We start from the raw sequence: 17,558 nt of genomic DNA, 5'->3' as shown, positions 1-17,558 counted from the left end.
CCTATTCCAGGAGAATCCTGACCTGACAGGATATGGGGTATTTAGGGCTCCTTTATGATGCTCTGGACCCTTTACACATCTCTGTTACAAAATTCTTCATCCTGGGCAAGAGATTTAATTTTTGAGTCTCAATTCCCAATCTGTAAAATGGGCATAATAATATTTATTTCCCCTACCACCTGGGTGTCTTCTCTATTTAAACTATATGTTCTTCAGGGCAGGGACTGTCACTCATCATGTGTATGTACGTCACCAAGCATAATGGGGCCCTGTCTTGGTTGGGCCTCTGTGTGCTAGATCCCAAATTCCATTGGCTCTACTTGGAGTTGTACCTACCAAACTCCCAGTGGGGGAGTTTTGCACCGCTAGTTCCCATTGCTAGCAAGGAATGCAGGCCTCAATATGCACCAAATTCCTGCTTCTAATTAGTCTCAGACATAGGCATATTACCCCAGCTAGCAGCGGTCTGTACAGGGGCATGTGCATGGAGGCCATAGACAGGTTAGGGACCATATGACAATTAAAATGTTGGTAGAACTGGTGGGAAAATGGCGAGGAAAAATGGAAATAATTTCATTGTTTGGCAAAGGATCAAGCTTTTTTGACCATCTCTCTATCTGGATCAACACCCCTCTAATTCTTTGGCGTACCCTGTAATGTCCTTCCATGTGTCCTGCAGAACAAGCTCTCTGTAGGTTTTTGGGGAGAGCGACACAAGCCCATTTATTCCCTACACTCCCACTGCTGCTTGTAGGGTTCAACAGTAAGTGCTTATGCACCTGCCAGAATTCATCCCTATATCAAAGCCATTGGTAAAGAAGCTTGGACTCTGCTCCAGGATATATCATCACTGCCTAACTTTCTTATCACTTTTTATTTGTTTTAACCAGCCTGATTCTGATCTCTTTTACCTCAGTGCAACTCCATTGACTTCAGTGGAGTTACATTGAATTTACAGTGCCATAAATGAGAGCAGAATCAAGAAGATTGTAGCTTTTTGACCAGTTGTGATACCTACCTGGTCTAATAATATGGTGTGGTAGGCCCACTCAAGTCAATGGGACTCTTTCCATTTTCTGTTTGTCAGAAGCTGGGAATAGCTACAGGGGATGGATGCTCTGTTCGTTCCCTCTGAAGCACCTGGCATTGGCCACTGTCGGAAGACAGGATACTGGGCTAGATGGACCTTTGGTCTGACCCAGATGGCTGTTCTTATTGTCTTCAGTAGGTTTGGGGTCAGGCTTTAAATGGTGGAATGTACAGGCCAGAATTTTCAAAAGTGACTAGTAATTAAGGGTTCCCCATTTTTTCGTGAAGGGTGTTTCAACCTGCTGAGCCTCCCCCTTCTGAAAATCAGACCCCTTGAAGAGGTCTCAAGACAGAAGCACCCAGAATCATAGGCACCCCCGCTCCGCCCCCCCCAGCCCCAGCTAACCTTCGCTCCGCCTCCACCTCACCTCCACCTCCTCCCCTGAGCACTCTGCGGCTCTGCTTCTCCCTCTTCCCTCCCAGCACTTCCCACCGCGAAACAGCTAATTCGCAGCGGCAAGCGCTGGGAGGGAGCGGGGAGGAGAGGGAACACGGCGCGCTCAGGAAAGAGGCGGGGCTGGGGCGGGGAGTTGGGGAAGGGGTCCAATAGGGGCAGGGAGGGGGCAGAGTTGGGGCGGGGACTTTGGGGAAGGGGTTAGGATGGAGTGGGGCGGGGGCGGGAGGGGGTGGAGGTGGGGCGGGGCCAAGGGCGGGGTCAGGGGCAAGCACCCACCAGCGCCTGGAAAAGTTGGCACCTGTGCCCAGAATGACTAGTTTCTTTTGAAAATCTTGGCCAAAGACCCCTATATTTAGTATACCCTCAGCATACATATAGGGTTTTTGTATAGTACAGGGGTTCCCAACCTGTGGCTCCAGAGCCGCATGCGGCTCTTCAGAGGTTAATATGCGCCTCCTTACCTAGGCACCGATTCCGGGGCTGGAGCTATAGATGCTAACTTTCCCATGTGCTGGGGGGTGCTCACTGCTCAACCCCCTGCTCAGCCCCAAGTCCTGCCCCACTCCACCCTTTCCCCTAACGCCCCTGCCCCTGAGCCTGCCATGCCCTCGCTCCTCCTCCCACCCACCCATAGCCTCCCGCTAGGGAGATCAGATGTCCCAATTTTATAGGGACAGTCCTGATTTTTGGGTCTTTTTCTTATATAGGCTCCTATTACCTCCCACCCCCTGTCCCGATTTTTCACACTTGCTGTCTGGTCACCTACCTCCTGCTCACGTGAACCAGCTGATTGCGGTGGGAGGGGGGAGTAGGCGCTGATGGGTGGGGGCTGCCAGCAGGCAGGAGGTGCTGGGAAGTGTATGGGAGGCTGCTGACGTATTACTGTGGCTCTTTGGCAGTGTCCATTGTAAATTCTGGCTCCTTCTCAGGCTCAGGTTGGCCACCCCTGGGCTAGTGTATGGTATCCTTTTTCAGGTGGGATTTTGACCTATATTTTAATAATCAAGTTTTTAAAGTTAGACACAATGTTTTGTGTTACTGATTCCCTTGAAATATTTAAAATACTCTGTTTTCTAGCTTGGTTATCAAAGCTATAAAGAGATCCTTAAAAAAAAAATCTGTAGCAATTTACCCCACAGTTATGCATCTTTCTGCTTTTTGACAACATTTAACTAAAATGAGATGAGAGCTCTCTACCCTTGGAACCAGTGTCATGTTTTCCCCCCATTGCTGATCTACATAATTCAAAACAAGGAAATATTAACAGGTAAAACTCCAGGGTAAAAACCTTTGCTGTTGGAAATATTTGCATTTATCTGCTGTAAAGCAGATATGCACATTTTTATACTTCCTCATTCTTGGTTTGTTAAAAAGATCTTTGAAATTCAACAGCTTCCATGTAAATGTTATTGGGGTTTCTTTCTCCCTGGTTCACAGGATTTCACTGTTATAGGGTGGGTTAAAACCAAAATCTGGATCTCTGAACATTGGTGGTCATTAAAATCTGAATGTAAGTCTGGATCTGAAATTTGCAAATGGCTTCTATCATTATGGCAGATCAATCCCCTTGGATTTGAACATGCCTCCACTGAAATTGTGGGGTGTATTTGAAATGTAAACCTTGATCTGGATCTGAAATTTCCCCAAAGTCCTTATCTTTATAGACTTTAAGGTCAGAAGGGACCATTATGATCATCTAGTCTGACCTTCTGCACAAAGCAGGCCACAGTCTTTATAAAAGACTGAACCAAACCCTCCAGATCTAAATACTCCTGAATTAAGGAGTATTCAAAATCCTGATCCAGACAGGGATTTTGCCATTTAAATCTATCACTACTTTTGTTCATATTGTGTGCTGACTGACCCAGCTTTATCAAGATCTTCCTTAAATTATCCTGTTTTAAATGATTTATCAGCAATCCTAGTTAACTAGTAAAGTGTCCCCTGAGGCCTTTTCAAGAAGGCGTTTATCAGCCAATAACAGCGAATTCAAATCCCCCCCTCCCCCTGTTTACAAAACTGAATGATCCACCAGGGACAATTTCTTGTCTTTCACAATACCAGGGTAATGCCCTTCATTACAAACACTGGAGTTTGACTCCAGACCTTTATAGTACATTGCACTGATATATTTTCTCATGGGAAAAATTGGGCTAGTACAGGCAAGCATCTGCTATTCTTAAGTGAACCGATTTAAGGCTGGGGAATTTGAAAAGACACCGGAATAGAGTTTTAATGCTTCACAAGATAATACAAAGTGACAGTTTTCAAAAGACTTGTTAAAAAATTACTGTTATTTTGAAGGCTTGGGGAACTCATTCCAGAATTTGACAATAGATGGATGGCTAACCATATTAATCCAACTCAGAGCCCCCTCCTTCTTTTTGGACTGGTTTCACTGAACCAGTTAAATTGCAAGAGCTTACTTCAATATGGCTAATGCTCCAAACCACTGTTTGAATTTTATACTAATTAGGGCCAATCCACTGACATTTTTTTCTATAATGCGAAGACTTGTGCCAGCAGTAACTCAGTGAAATTTAACATAAAAGCAAGATAAAACAATTAAAGTGGCAGAATATTTGATTAAGTAGCTCATGGATTTATAGTCGAGTAAATTGAAATTGAAGGGACAGTGAATTTTTTTTTTAAAATGGCAACCATATTTTATGTTCATTATCAGAGACTCAGGGTTCTTTGTGCTTTTGTGATTAAAAGTACAAGTTTAGAGGTAGAAATTCTGGGATTTATTACTCTTGTCTTTTTTTCTGAGTTTTTTTTTCTTTATACGGTAAAATATGAAGGTTCCATTGAAAAGTCATATTGAGTAAATATATTGCTATCCAACCAGGAGACGCTTGACATCACTTAAACAGTATTAATCCTGACAGATGCAAAAAACCCAAACACACATTTTTGTTTTGGTGACAGAGATTAAATCCTTCCTTGGGGGTTTAAGGGCTGGAAATAGAGTAGCATGATAAGGGAGCGTGACGGGTTGTAGCTGACATGCCTGGAGAGCAAGGGGTTAAGTCCAAATAGGGTGACCAGATGTCCTGATTTGATCGGGACTGTCCCGATATTTACTTGTTTGTCCCATGTCTCGACCGATATTCGGTCGGGACTTGAATTGTCCCGATATTTTGCACTCCGGCGCACAGGCGGAGGGGGCTCGTGCCCCCAACTCAGCCCCGGCCCCGCCCTGATTCCATCCCCTCCCTGCCCCATTGGATCCCTCCCCAAATCCCCGCCCTGGCCCTGCCTCTTCCCCAAGCACGCCACATTCCCCCTCCTTCCCCCTCCCTCCCAGGCTTGCGCGAATCAGCTGTATGGCGGCAAAAGCGCTAGGAGGGAGGGGGGAGAAGCAGGACCTGGCAGCCCGCTAAGGGGAGGTGGGGGTGAGCTGGGGTGGGGTGGGGTGGGGTGGGGCGGGGCACTGCCGGTGGGTGCTCAGCCGCCGGCACCCACCTGTGTCCTGATATTCCATGTCTCTCATCTGATTACCCGAAGTCCAGATCAGTTTCCCTTTCCCCATATAGCGCTGCTTAGGTGAATTAGTAGCAATTTTGTGGCTACTTGGGAGACAGAAAAGAGGATCTCAGGATTGTGAGTTCAATCCTTGAGGGGGCCACTTAGGCATCTCGGGCAAAAATCTGTCTGGGGATTGGTCCTGCTTTGAGCAGGGGGTTGGACTAGATGACCTCCTGAGGAATCTGAAATGGAGGCGTCTTTGTGACTGATAAATTTATTTTACTTCTTGTTATTAACATGTTCCCTTAAGGAAAAGACTTTGCTGACTGTGACCATGTGTTTCCCCTGCTGAGGCATTCCACCAAATAACACAGCCCTGTCCTGTACTCTTCGCACTCCCAACATTCCTGTTGAAGCCATGGGCTAAATTCTGAAGCCAACGGGAATTTGGGATATACTGTGTGAGGAATGCAGTGTTGGCCTTTAGGATGTTGCATCAGACACAGTGACATTATGGAATAAAACTATAATAATAATACCTAGCTCTTCTAGAGTGCTTTTCATCAGTAGCTATCAAAGTGCCTTACAAAGCAGGTCAGTATTATTATCCCCATTTTGCGGATGGGAAAACTGAGGCACCAGCATGACTTGTTCAAGGTCATCCAGTGGCAGAGCCAGGGATAGAACACAGGCCTTCTGAAACCCAGACCACGACTCCAGCCATGAGGCTGCACTGCCTCAGGTGTGTTTTATATCCCGCGTCTTGTTTTGGCACTGACCATGCTATATATTGAGGCCCTGCTCCTAAAGCCCTCCTAGGAATCAGATGCACATCGTCCAAGTCCCAAATCTAGTGCTTTAACCACAAGGCCGTCCATCTCCTCTGAGTCAGGGGCATTCAGCATCACGAAAGACCAGGCCTCATGTGAGTATGTTATACATGGCTGTCGTTACACCTGAAAAAAGCTGCCAAGGCCCACACAATAACACACACATAAGGAAAGATAGGAAAGATACGTACATTGCAACAACACAACAGAATAATGTTGTGATGAAATAATATACACCCACAGCCCAGGCTGCTGGCTTTGGCATCATAACATCTGGATCTGAATTGAATCCTGGAAATCAGGTTTTCATTTTTAGTTTATGGCTCGATAGAGGATATAGAAGACGATGAAGAATGAACTTTCGCCCCCGCGTGAACTCCAAAACTTCCAACTGGTAAAGACTGGCATTAAGGACTGTCTGGGTTCTGAGGTTCCAGTCTGGGCTCAGCACTCGTTACCGTGACCAGAGTCTGATAATTTTACTCTGCATTAGCGGCACCTCACTCATTGATTTCAGTGAGTCTACGCATGGTGCCGGGGGTTACTCAGCCTGAGTCAGAGTGTTAGGACCTGCACTGAGATTGTGGGCTGCGCCTTTAAGCGGCACAGTGGAGAACTCGTAGCCCAGGTGAGTGGAGACTATGGTGGTTTTAAGCCACAATGGGGCCCTCTTCTTCCTGGGCTGCTCCAGAGCCTTCATTTTAGAGCCTCCCTGGGATTGCCCTATGGGCTGCTGCACTATGTGCCATGGCCCCACCCCGGAGACACCCCTTTCATCCCCATCCCGCCCCACACATACCCCGATTACCAGGGCTTGTGAAAGGTCCTCTGAAGGCAGCCGTCTTCTGCAGTGCCTGTGCTGGGGAATCCTTCGCTGATTGACTGTGGGCTTTTAGGAACCTTTACGCTGCTCTGGCCTTTTATGTGGGGTAAAAGGGCTGCAGTAATGATAATTAAACAGTTTTAAAAGGATAATTATCTATCTATCTGAGAGACCAGGTGGGTGAGGTAATATCTTTTACTGCACCAACGTCTGCTGGTGAAAGAGACAAGCTTTCGCGTTTACACAGAGCTTTTCTTCGGGTCTGTCTGCCCACACACACACGGGAGTTTTAAAGAGTAAATAGTTGCAGGAATATAGACCAAAAGGGATAATATGCCTTAGAACAGCTCACTGTGGTAGGGATTTGACATTATTCCAAAGAGATAAAAACGTGTTTTTCTGAAAGAAATATAGAAAATAAGCACCCTGATTAATTAGTATAAGCTGGGGAAAGGGTTTCTGTTGTTGTTGTTTGAAAGAGCAGTCACGTTTTCCAGGGAAAGTAGTTGGTAAAAGCAAAGGCGTGAGACAATGCTCCATGTATAAACCAACTTGATTTTAGTCAGGCCCTGCAAGCGATGATATCAGCTTCCCTTTTTTGTCGGCGTTCCTTTTGCTGCCAAGCATCCTCACCATGGAGTTGGGGACTCTAAGCCATCTGTTCAGCCTTTTAGAGGCCTGCTTTTCAATAGCGGGATGAGGCTCTGTGACATTTCTTCCCACTGGTACCTTTACTCGGGACATCTGCTCGAAGGTCAGTCGAAACAAAAGTGCAGCCTCGCAGACGTCAGGCAAAATGGTGCCAGGGGCAGGGATGGGAAAGGGGGACAGAGCCAGAAGAACATGACATAATCTGCACCAAAATCCTGGCCTTTTATATAAATTACCATTGGCCCTCATCCTCCCAATGCCATTTTAATGCATTTCACAGTGGTGAAATGTGCGGAGAATACATGTCTCGGTTTCTTTATTGGCGACCCAGTCGACATGAATTAGGCTCCCCTAATGAAATTGCCTTAAAAAGGATGAGATTTTAAAAAATAATTTGGGGGCTCTTTTTATTTGCTTTCTGAGCCTTTAGGAATCACTCGCTTCATATTTTCAGGCTTTTCTCTGAAATGATGGTGGTTAGAAACTTTATTTTTGCAGTGAAATTGGAGATTCTCACATAAGCACATGACTCCAAGAGCTAAAACTTCAAAAAGTCACAAAGGGGTTGTCTACAGGGCCCCCTAGTTCGGATCACAGTGTTGTGAATTGCATCAGGCAGCCATGTGTTGTGCTGTATTTCTCCCGACTGGCTGCTGCTAGCATAAACCAAAAGGTGCCTAGCTTGCGTTATATAGTCCTCTTCAAACTATAACTGTGTTATCGCGAACTAGGTACCTGTTAGTTTGTATGGTAGCATCCACATGGGAGAGTTACAGCATAACACTTTGGTGTGCACTATGGTTCACACCCCCATAGTCTGAACTACAGGCCAAGTAGACAAGCTCCAAATATCACAACACAAAGCATGAGGGCTGGAAACACTGCAGTTTGGGCAGCATAATGAAAACTTCAGTTCTGGCAAGCCTAACAAGGCCCTGAGCTTGGAAGGTGCTGAGTACCGTCTGAGCACTGAGGATGCTCAGCACTTCCCAGGATCAGGTCCTGAATGTCCATTATACTCAAACTGAAAAGAATCTGGTCATGGAACTAAAGTGCAGCTGTGGCAGTTAGAGATCTGAGCTCTGTCAAGGGCTTCCTTTATCTTGTCACCCAGGGTCAGATTCTGATACCCACATTGATCCCAGGTTATGAGAATCTGGTCCATAACTGCTCTGTGCCTCAGTTTCCCTTTCTATAAAACGAGGATAACAATACAGCAGCCACTTGGGAGATAAAGTCACTAATTTCTGTGGAGCTTTTTGTGATCTTTGGATGGAAGGGACAATAGAATTGCAAATGTGAGTATTATTCTTTGAACAGAGGCTACTTGTTCAGACCTTATGAATCAGTATAATTCCTTTCTATTGCAAATAAGTGTTGTAGTTTGTGTGGTTGAAATAACAGTCAATATATATATATAAAGAGACAGAGAGAAGCCCTGTTATTATATATATGTTACATAAGCATACATTATTTTTAGCTATAAAAGTAACCAGTCCACACCTATGGTTTAGTACAAAACTGGGATGATAATACTTAGACCTTGATACATAGGGGGAATTATAATTCCCTTTTACAGTCATGGCTAGGAAATGATTATTGCAATGGTAACAAGTTTCCGGACCTTAACTCCCCAGCCAAGGTTCAGGGGGATAGGAAAGCCGGGGAGGGATCTGTGGAAGCAGGATTTCAGTGCAGCCTTGAAGTATTTAATCAAATGCAAGCAGCTGGAGTGCAGTGGTAGTTATCACTGACAGGGCATTACCTCTGGGGGAAGCCTGAAGATACGATTTTTAACTTCTACTGGTCAATGGGTAGGGGAGATGTAGCAGTATTTTTGGAAGGAGAAGATAAAATAAGGTGATACTCTTGGGCTTAAACAGAAAATATAAGCCACATGCAGAAGAGTTCCGTGTGATTGCCTGATTTGAAAGGGGAGGTTTTTGTATTTTGTAGGACTCATAAAAGAATGAGGTGAATCAGATATTGGTTTGCCCGTGCTGGTTATCTGCATCTTCCCGATGATGGTAGCACTTGCTAGTAAGGCAGTGGACATCTTTGTTAGTGAGGTTATTTGTAGTAGGAGGGTCTCTTCTGTAAGTGCACTACCATGGAATTGGCTTCTCTAAGCAATCAGAAACTAAACACGATCAGGCTAGTCTGTTACTTGGATGGGAGACCTCTAAGTAAAGACATTTAGGGTGCTTCAAGAAGTGGTATTGATTGTTGATCCAGTGGGGGCATGTTGTCTCTCTGAAGACTGATTTCTGTGGGAAAGATTTTTTGGTATAACCTGAGGTGTGAATTTAAACTGATAGTCATGCTGGGCCAGCTCCTTGGAGAGACATTCTCATTCTAGTATGAATGACATTTTTCAGTTTAACTTATGTCACTTGTGAAGTAGTTTAAGCTCTTCTGGAATTCCTGTTCTGGAGTCAGAGTGTCCACATGGAGGTTACACCGATATAATAACTAGAGTGGTATGACTGGTCAAACTTTCCCAGGTCGACATAGCCAACGTCATTGCTGAACCAATGTCCCAGCACAGCACTGAGAATGTTGCTCTATTGGAGGTAACATCTTGTAGATACAATGTAATACTGAAGTCCTCACCACTTTTAGGAAATAAGACCCAAGCCTTTCAACCTGGTCTCTTTTCAAAACCTATTTGTGCTTGATATCAAGGAGTACATGGACTCTGCCTAGGTTTATCCCGTTGTTTGTGTGCACAAGTTACAGTGCAATCACGTTATGAAAATCTACTCCCTTTGGTATGAGAGCTAATGCTTGTGACCTGGCCAAGATTCAAATGTTGGCTGATTACATTCTGCCTGTCTAAGTCTCTTCTGACCTTTCAGCGGGGGTGGTGTTCTTTCTTAGTGCCTGTCCTGAACTGCTGCTGTGCACTATAGGATCTTGGACCATGACCAGGATTCCTGGGCAGTACAATAATACAGATAATGAATGCTGGTGATAATCATAACCATAATATTAGAGACTGTTCAACCCTAGAGGTAGCACGTACTGTAGTACATGAAGTTACTGACTCCTCGTGAATATAAAAGGGGACAAGGAGTGGGAGATTGTTCCAAACACAGGGGCAGCATGATGGAAAGTGGGAAGCTGGAAGCTAGAGAGAGAGAGAGAGAGAGGGAGGGAGGGAGGAGCCCTGAGAGGGAAAAGGGGGAGTTGCAGGAAATGACAGCAGAGGTATAGTTGGGTGTGGATTTATGAAGGCCCTTGAAGGAGCTTGAATGGTGACCTTGGTGTCGTGATGTCACAGTGTGCCATCACTAAACAATAATGTTGCATCTTGGTGTGGCCTTGAGATGGAATAATTTGGAGAAAACTCCCTGAGGGGAACCCCACCGAGTTTTCCTTCCCATCCCCCATCCCCAAGAGCCTGATCCTGTGGCTATTTCAGTGGGAGGGGAGAATGGGCCTTCAGTTTTCATGTGTATTAAAAACTAGCTTTTCTTAGGTAGTGGATTTTTGCCATTACTGACACACATGCCACTTAGACAACTCCTTCCTCCCCCCCAAACAACAACAAAAACTAAAGAAAAAAACATGCTCCTCTTCCAATGATGAATCCATGACATAGCCCTCTGGTTTCTATACCCACATCTGCTGGCTCCCAGTCCTATGTTTTTAACCACTAGGTAATACTTTCTGTCAGCATAGTATCCCGACACAACGTTTGCCCTGTCATATGCGATTATCAATCCGTTTTATGAGACTGCATGAATGGAAAAGGATTAACTCTCTGTAAAAGCATCCCTCATGCCTAGCAAAAGTAGTTCTACTTTATGGTGTATAACATATGTTCTCTAATGATCTTTGAATATTATTCAATTGCTTTTAAAATGATGCATTTTGCAAAGCACACACTGAAATTTGGATACGTCCTAAATCCTGTGTACTGGACTTGTACTATGCTTTAAAACACACACAAAAATCCCTTTATTTAACCAGTTTAGGGACTGATCTTGCAAAAAAAAAAAAAGTGTGCAGCTGAGTACCGTTACTCATGTGAGTAGTCCCACTGAGGGTGTTCAGATTGCTTGTGTGAAGAATGTTCCCCACCAATGTCTATCTTTGCAATACTGGACCCGTTGAAAAGTAACTGGAAAACTATCATGAAACTAGTGATGTTACAGGCATGTTAGTTACTGGGGCAGATTCTCTGCTCTGCACCACGGAGCAGAGACTGGTTACAAACAACCAGCTGGGGGATACCCTTCGCATGGCAGAGTTGAGTTGGCCTTTGTGCCATCCTTCCTGCAGCCCCTGGCATGTGAGGTGGGCATGCTGGGTGGGTGTGGAGGCTGGAGATGGCTGCAGTGTGATCCATGCTTGCACTTCACCGCAGGCAGATGGTCCCTGGGAACTAATTCCAGTTGGCTCATGTCAGGTCAGCACCCAGGCAGCTTAGACCTGAGTCTTGGGGCAGGGCCAGACAGAGAATCAGGGAGTTATAACCAGTTCCCTGACACTCCCTTCCACACGCTACAAAGAATCAGCTCTTAGCTCTGTTTTTATGCTGGCATTAGTAAACAGAAGAGATATAGCTGAATGATGTTAACTTCTTACAAATGATATGTCTACGTGAAACACATAGATCACATATGCACACAGGTCCAGATCCACAAAGGTATTTAGGCTCCTAACTGCCACTGAAATCAGGCCAAATACCTTTCAGGATCCGGGCCACATACCCCTTAGTTATCAAAAGGGCTGCACCTGCTAATGCTAGAACTGAATTGTGACCTCTCTCTCAGTGGCTCAGTATCTCTGGGGAAAATTCAACCTTGGAATGAACCAGATACAGTAGTGCCAGATCCTCTGCTGGTGATTTCCATGGAGCAATTGTGATTTACAGCAGTGGATAATCTGGCCCAAAATTCATATTGGAGTCAGGGGAATCTGAAGGTGGCCTTTTGTCTTTCAAAAATTGACTAGAAACTGGAAATCCATGTCAGTGTTTAGATGATACTGTAGGACTCCAGAGTTTGTCATGAACTTGTAAGGTGAAAATAAAACCACATTTGTTGACAGTAAATGAGGTAATATTTACATAATACAGTCCTACCTGTTTCCTTGTAAAGAGATCAATGACTGTTTCTCTTGCAATACACATCCGTACTGTATATTCTAGCAGGGACAATAATAGGTGAAACAGAACATTTATCCAGGCATATCATTATTTCTACAGTTTTCCATTTGATCTCTATTCCTTAGTAGTTTATTAGCAGTGGACAAAGTATATGGCAACATAGAAGAAACAAAAGCAGCCCCTTGTCATAATTGTCTTTCAACAAGAGCTTGGTTATTAATATAACTTTAACAAAATGGTAGCACAGTGGGGCCCTGATCTTGGAAAAGGCCTATAAGCGCTACCATTTTGCTGTAGGTACACAAAGTAAAAGATGGTCCGTACCTCAAAAGAATTTGCAATCTAAATAGACAAGATGACAAAGGGTGGAAGGGGAAACAGGGCCGAAGTGATTTGCCCAAGGTCACCCAGCAGATCAGTAGCAAAGTAGGCAATATGACCCAGGTGGCCTGTATTCTGGCCCACTCTCCTATCTCTTCGACCACTCTGCTTACTGGTATTTATCCTGTCAAACACTAAGGCCTGATCCAAGCCCCCTGGAGTCAATGGAAGTATTTCCACTGATTCCAGGCTCTGAATGAGGATGAGTCAGTTTTCAGCAAATATATACCAGCCAGGCAATTTCTGTTATTGCAAGACACAAGACATCGGGTAACCTGTTCTCTGTTTCTCTGATTTCTCTTTCCCTGGTGGTTATAATCATCATGATCATCTTATTTTTATATCACACGTTCCATGCCCGTTGTTTCTGAAGATGCTTATTAGGGTCCCAGAAATAAATATAGATAATAATAATAATAATGATTGAGGAGACTCCCTACAGCGTTTTAAGATACATTCAATATAGAAGGTGCAATATAAAAGTAAGATAACGATAATGATATAATAAATCCTTTTACATCTCCAAAGCCCTCTGTGAGCAGTCACTGTCTAGAAAAAATACACGTCCATTTCTCCTGTAAAAGGAAGTCCTGAATACAGCAAACCTCATGGTCAATCAGACAAGTTCCCCCTCTAGCCCCATCAGCCTTCTGTGCAGTCCCCCCTCCCCCCCCAATGCTGTGCAAAAATGGGCTCTATGTCAACTGGATTCCTCCCTCCACCCACCCCAGAGGTGGCTGCCTGTCAGTGGAGGCTGACGCACGAATGTGGAGTGTTTTTCAAAGCCCTGGTTAGAAGAGGAACAGTGCAGTTCACCCCACAAAATCAGGGTTTGCTGTGCCTGCACTAATAGTGGCTCATAGCAATTTATCCCATCTATGCTCAAGATTGGGACTAGTAGCTGACTGCCAGTGCTTGGAATCAGGAAAAATCCCCCTGTGTAGATAGCGTTTAAGGGACAAAGTCTGGTGTTCAGTTCCACATTCTCGCACCCAACAAACTGGTTTTAATGCCTGAGGCTACCCGTGAGGACATTGTGATTGTTGCATTGGCCTGCTTGGTGACTGCATGACCAATATCTCTAATCCACTGCTTTTAAAAGCCTTTTGGGGGAGGGATAGCTCAGTGGTTTGAGCATTGGCTTGCTAAACCTGGGGTTGTGTGTTTAATCCTTGAGGGGACCACTTAGGAACCTGGGGCAAAAATCAGTACTTGGTCCTGCTAATGAAGGCAGGGGGCTGGACTCAGTGAGCCTTTGGGGTCCCTTCCAGTTCTAGGAGATAGGTGTATTTCCATTATTATTATTTTCTTTCTTTGAGATTCACAATGGACAAGTCTCAAAGTACCTGGAGGCTCAGTGCAGCAACTGTTGAGAAGATGAGGCTGGTCCAGTGCTGAGGACACTCGTCTGCTACTCAGGAGACCTGTATTTGATACTCTGTCCCCCACAAACTTCCTGTGTGATCTTAGCTAGTTACTTTGTGCCTCAGTTCCCCATCAATAAAATGAGGATATTGCACTGCCTACCTCACAGGGGTATTGTGAGGATAAATCCATTAAAGACTGAGGTGCTGAGATCCTATGGTAAATGGGATCAAAGTAGTACCTAAGGTAGATAACAATAACAACTAACTCTTGCACAGCACTTTTCCTCAGTAGGTCTCAAGTGCTTTACAAAGGAGATAAGTGTCATTATCCTCATTTCACAAGGGGGGGAACTGAGGTACAGAGATGCAGTGACTTGCTCAAGGTCACTCACCAGAAGAACCAGGAATGAAACCCAGGTCTCTCAAGTTTGAGGGAAGTCCTCTATTCATAAGGCCACGCTGTCTTTGTCCCAAGTTTTAGAAGATTATCCACTCTCTTCTTCTGTCTGGAGATGTCAGACAATCAACTTTTCCTCACAGTGTGTCAAGTCATTCCTGACTTAGGCAGGAGACAATCTGCCTTGCAAATGGAATCAGGGAATGCAGAGCTGCATGCATAGATTTTAGAGGTGGAAAATGCCCATCTATTAAGTCATCTGATCCATCCTGTTAGACCACTGCAGAAAAGCATCCTTCTCAGTAGCCAGCACAATGCTGTGCCAACCTCTGTGTGATGAGTTCATGTCAGTTCTGATTTTATAGTGAGTCATTCACTCATCCCTAATTTGGATATCTAGGAATGAAATATGCAACATATGACCCCCGTCAATTCCATTCTCTGTGCAACTGAAGAAATCCATTAGAACCGGCCTGATTGCCTCCTGTTTGCTGTAGAGTAAATTTCACAAGTTACGTCTCCTTTCTCCTCAGGCCCTATCGTATTTAGAAGCAGGTACAAGTAGGGAAGTTCAGACCTGTTCCAAACTTTCCCCATGTTCAGGGATCGTTGGATCCAGAAGGTTCCAGTTTGGACCCATCTCTAATCATGATCTTTTTATGGCTTGTGTTATACAGGAGGCCAGACTAGATGATCATTATGGTTCCCTCTGGCCTTGGAATTTATGAAGATATGAATGATCATTCATTGCATTGAATTGCTGTGAAATATTTTTAGTCTAGAGGAGTGGAGGCAGCATGGTCCAGTGGGTAGCACACTGACTGGAAGGTACAGGGCCTGGGTTCTGTTTCCATCTTTGCCGTTAACCTAGTGCATAGCTCTGGGCCAATAACTTGGAGGGGGGGGGAGACTTAGGGCTTATCTACACTTAAAACACAGTTTTATAATTGTATGGATGCTACCTACACCACCAGGAGGGATACTCCCCTAGGCTATTTAATCCACCTCCCTGAAAAGCTGTAGCTAGGTCAATGGAAGAATTCCTCCGTTGACCTAGTAATGTCTACACAGGGACTTGGGTTGGTTTAACTACACCACTCAGGGATGTATGTTTTCCATACCCCTGACCAATGTAGTTAAACCAACTTAATTTTCTAGTGTAGACCAGGCCTTAGGCTGAGTGTTGCAACACTTAACTTTTTGGCTCCCTGCAGTCAAGTGGCATTCACATTCCTGAGTTAGGCTTCTGAGCCAGTGCTTGGGGAGAGTTAGGCTACTAAAAAGGGGATTCACACAGAAGCCAAAATATTGAGTGGGGAGCCACCTTAGCTAGCCAATAGGAAATGTCAAGGAGAGAGGTTAAGCTCCACCCCTCAAAGCATAGGCGCCGACTCACGTGCTGAGAATCTAAATTTTGGGCTTTAGTGCCTAAAGCGGCAATAAGTTCCCTTTGTGAATCCCACTCTTCACCTCTCTGTGCCTCTGTTTATCTTCCCCACTCTTGGTCTGTCTTGCCTGCTTAGATCGTAAGTTTTTAGGGGGAGGGACTGTCTCTCACTATGTGATTGTCCAGCACCTAAGCACCATGGGTCCCCAATCTTGGTTGCGGCCCTTTGGGCACTACTGTAGTGCAAATAATAATTATACATATTATTTAATAGAAATGTATTAATAAACAGCAATTCAGGCAATACATATAATTTAATGTGGATTGATGTATTATTAATTTATTACTACCTAAAGCCTTTTCAGTGCTTGAGAATTTTGTTTTGGTTAGATCATGTGCAGTATCATGTGGAATCTCAGCAGGAATTAGCTACCTGATCTCCTGCACTCGTTAGTGTCTTTAAAGAATAAAATTGCTCATGCCTCCAACTGCCTGACAAATTGTATCAACTTTCATGACACTTCTTTTGCATCCGCTATGAATGGCTCCAAAACAACCCGTGCGGCATGTGAGTTATGCACAAATCTTCCCAGACGTTTCTGAAGCCCTGGTATGAGTACACTGAGCGAGTGTGATCTTTGATCTTCTGAAATTCATGTGGTTTATATTGAGTGGCAAACTTGGTGCCTTTCCTAGCTTCCTCATTGTTTGCCCATGCCTTGGAGTTGGGCCAGCCAGATACACTGCACATAGACAGGGATCCTCACACACGTCTCCCCGAGGTTTGGAAAGTGCAAATAGCAACACGGGTCAAAGATAGTCAATGTCTTCAAGCGCTGGGAAATTTCCAAGAGAGGTTCCCTATATTTCCGTGATTCTGTACAGTGAGAGAATGCAGAAAGAAGCCCCTCGAGCCCTTAGCTTGCAAGGCTGAGTTACATAAACATTTGGCCCCGATCCTGCAAACATGCACGTGCTTAGCTTTAGTCATGAGTAGCAACATTGGCTGCAGTGGGACTACTCAGGAAAGTAAAGTTAAGCATGTGAATAAGTGTTTGCAGGATCAGGCTCGGAGGGTATGTCTACACAGCAAAGAAAACCTGCAGCTAGCCTGTGCCAGCCGACTTGGGGTCCCAGGGCTCGGGCTGTGGGGCTGTTTCATAGCTGTGTACACTTCTTGGCTCCAGCTGGAGTCTGAGGTCTGAGACCCTCCCACCCCACAGGGTCCTAGAGTCCAGGCTCCAGCCCGAGCTCAGGAGTCTGCACAGCAATGAAACAGCCCCACAGCCCGAGCCCCGCGACCTAAGTGGGCTAGCACATGGCAGCGGTGGGTGTCTTGTTGCTGTGCTGACATACACTTACATTGTAAGATAAATGCTCAAGTACACCCTGAGCATGCTGTAGAACCAGTGCATTTCACACCCCATGAAGCAGTGAGTGCTATGCTTTGTGTTACTCAGCAATTCATTAAGGTTTGCCGTGGCTGGGCTCTGAAAGGACTGTGGGCTCCTCTTCAGCTTAAAAGATGGTGAGGTGAGGACTCTCCAGGGCAGAGAATGTAACTTCCTGAGTGTCTGTACAGCACTGAGCACAATAGGCCTTATAGACGGATTAGGGACCTCAGATGCTCCTGAAATAATCAGCATCAT

The sequence above is a fragment of the Mauremys reevesii genome, linkage group 1 (genome assembly GCF_016161935.1).
Source record: "Mauremys reevesii isolate NIE-2019 linkage group 1, ASM1616193v1, whole genome shotgun sequence".
Lineage (NCBI taxonomy): Eukaryota > Metazoa > Chordata > Testudines > Geoemydidae > Mauremys > Mauremys reevesii.
Note: the sequence above shows the minus strand (reverse complement) of the source record.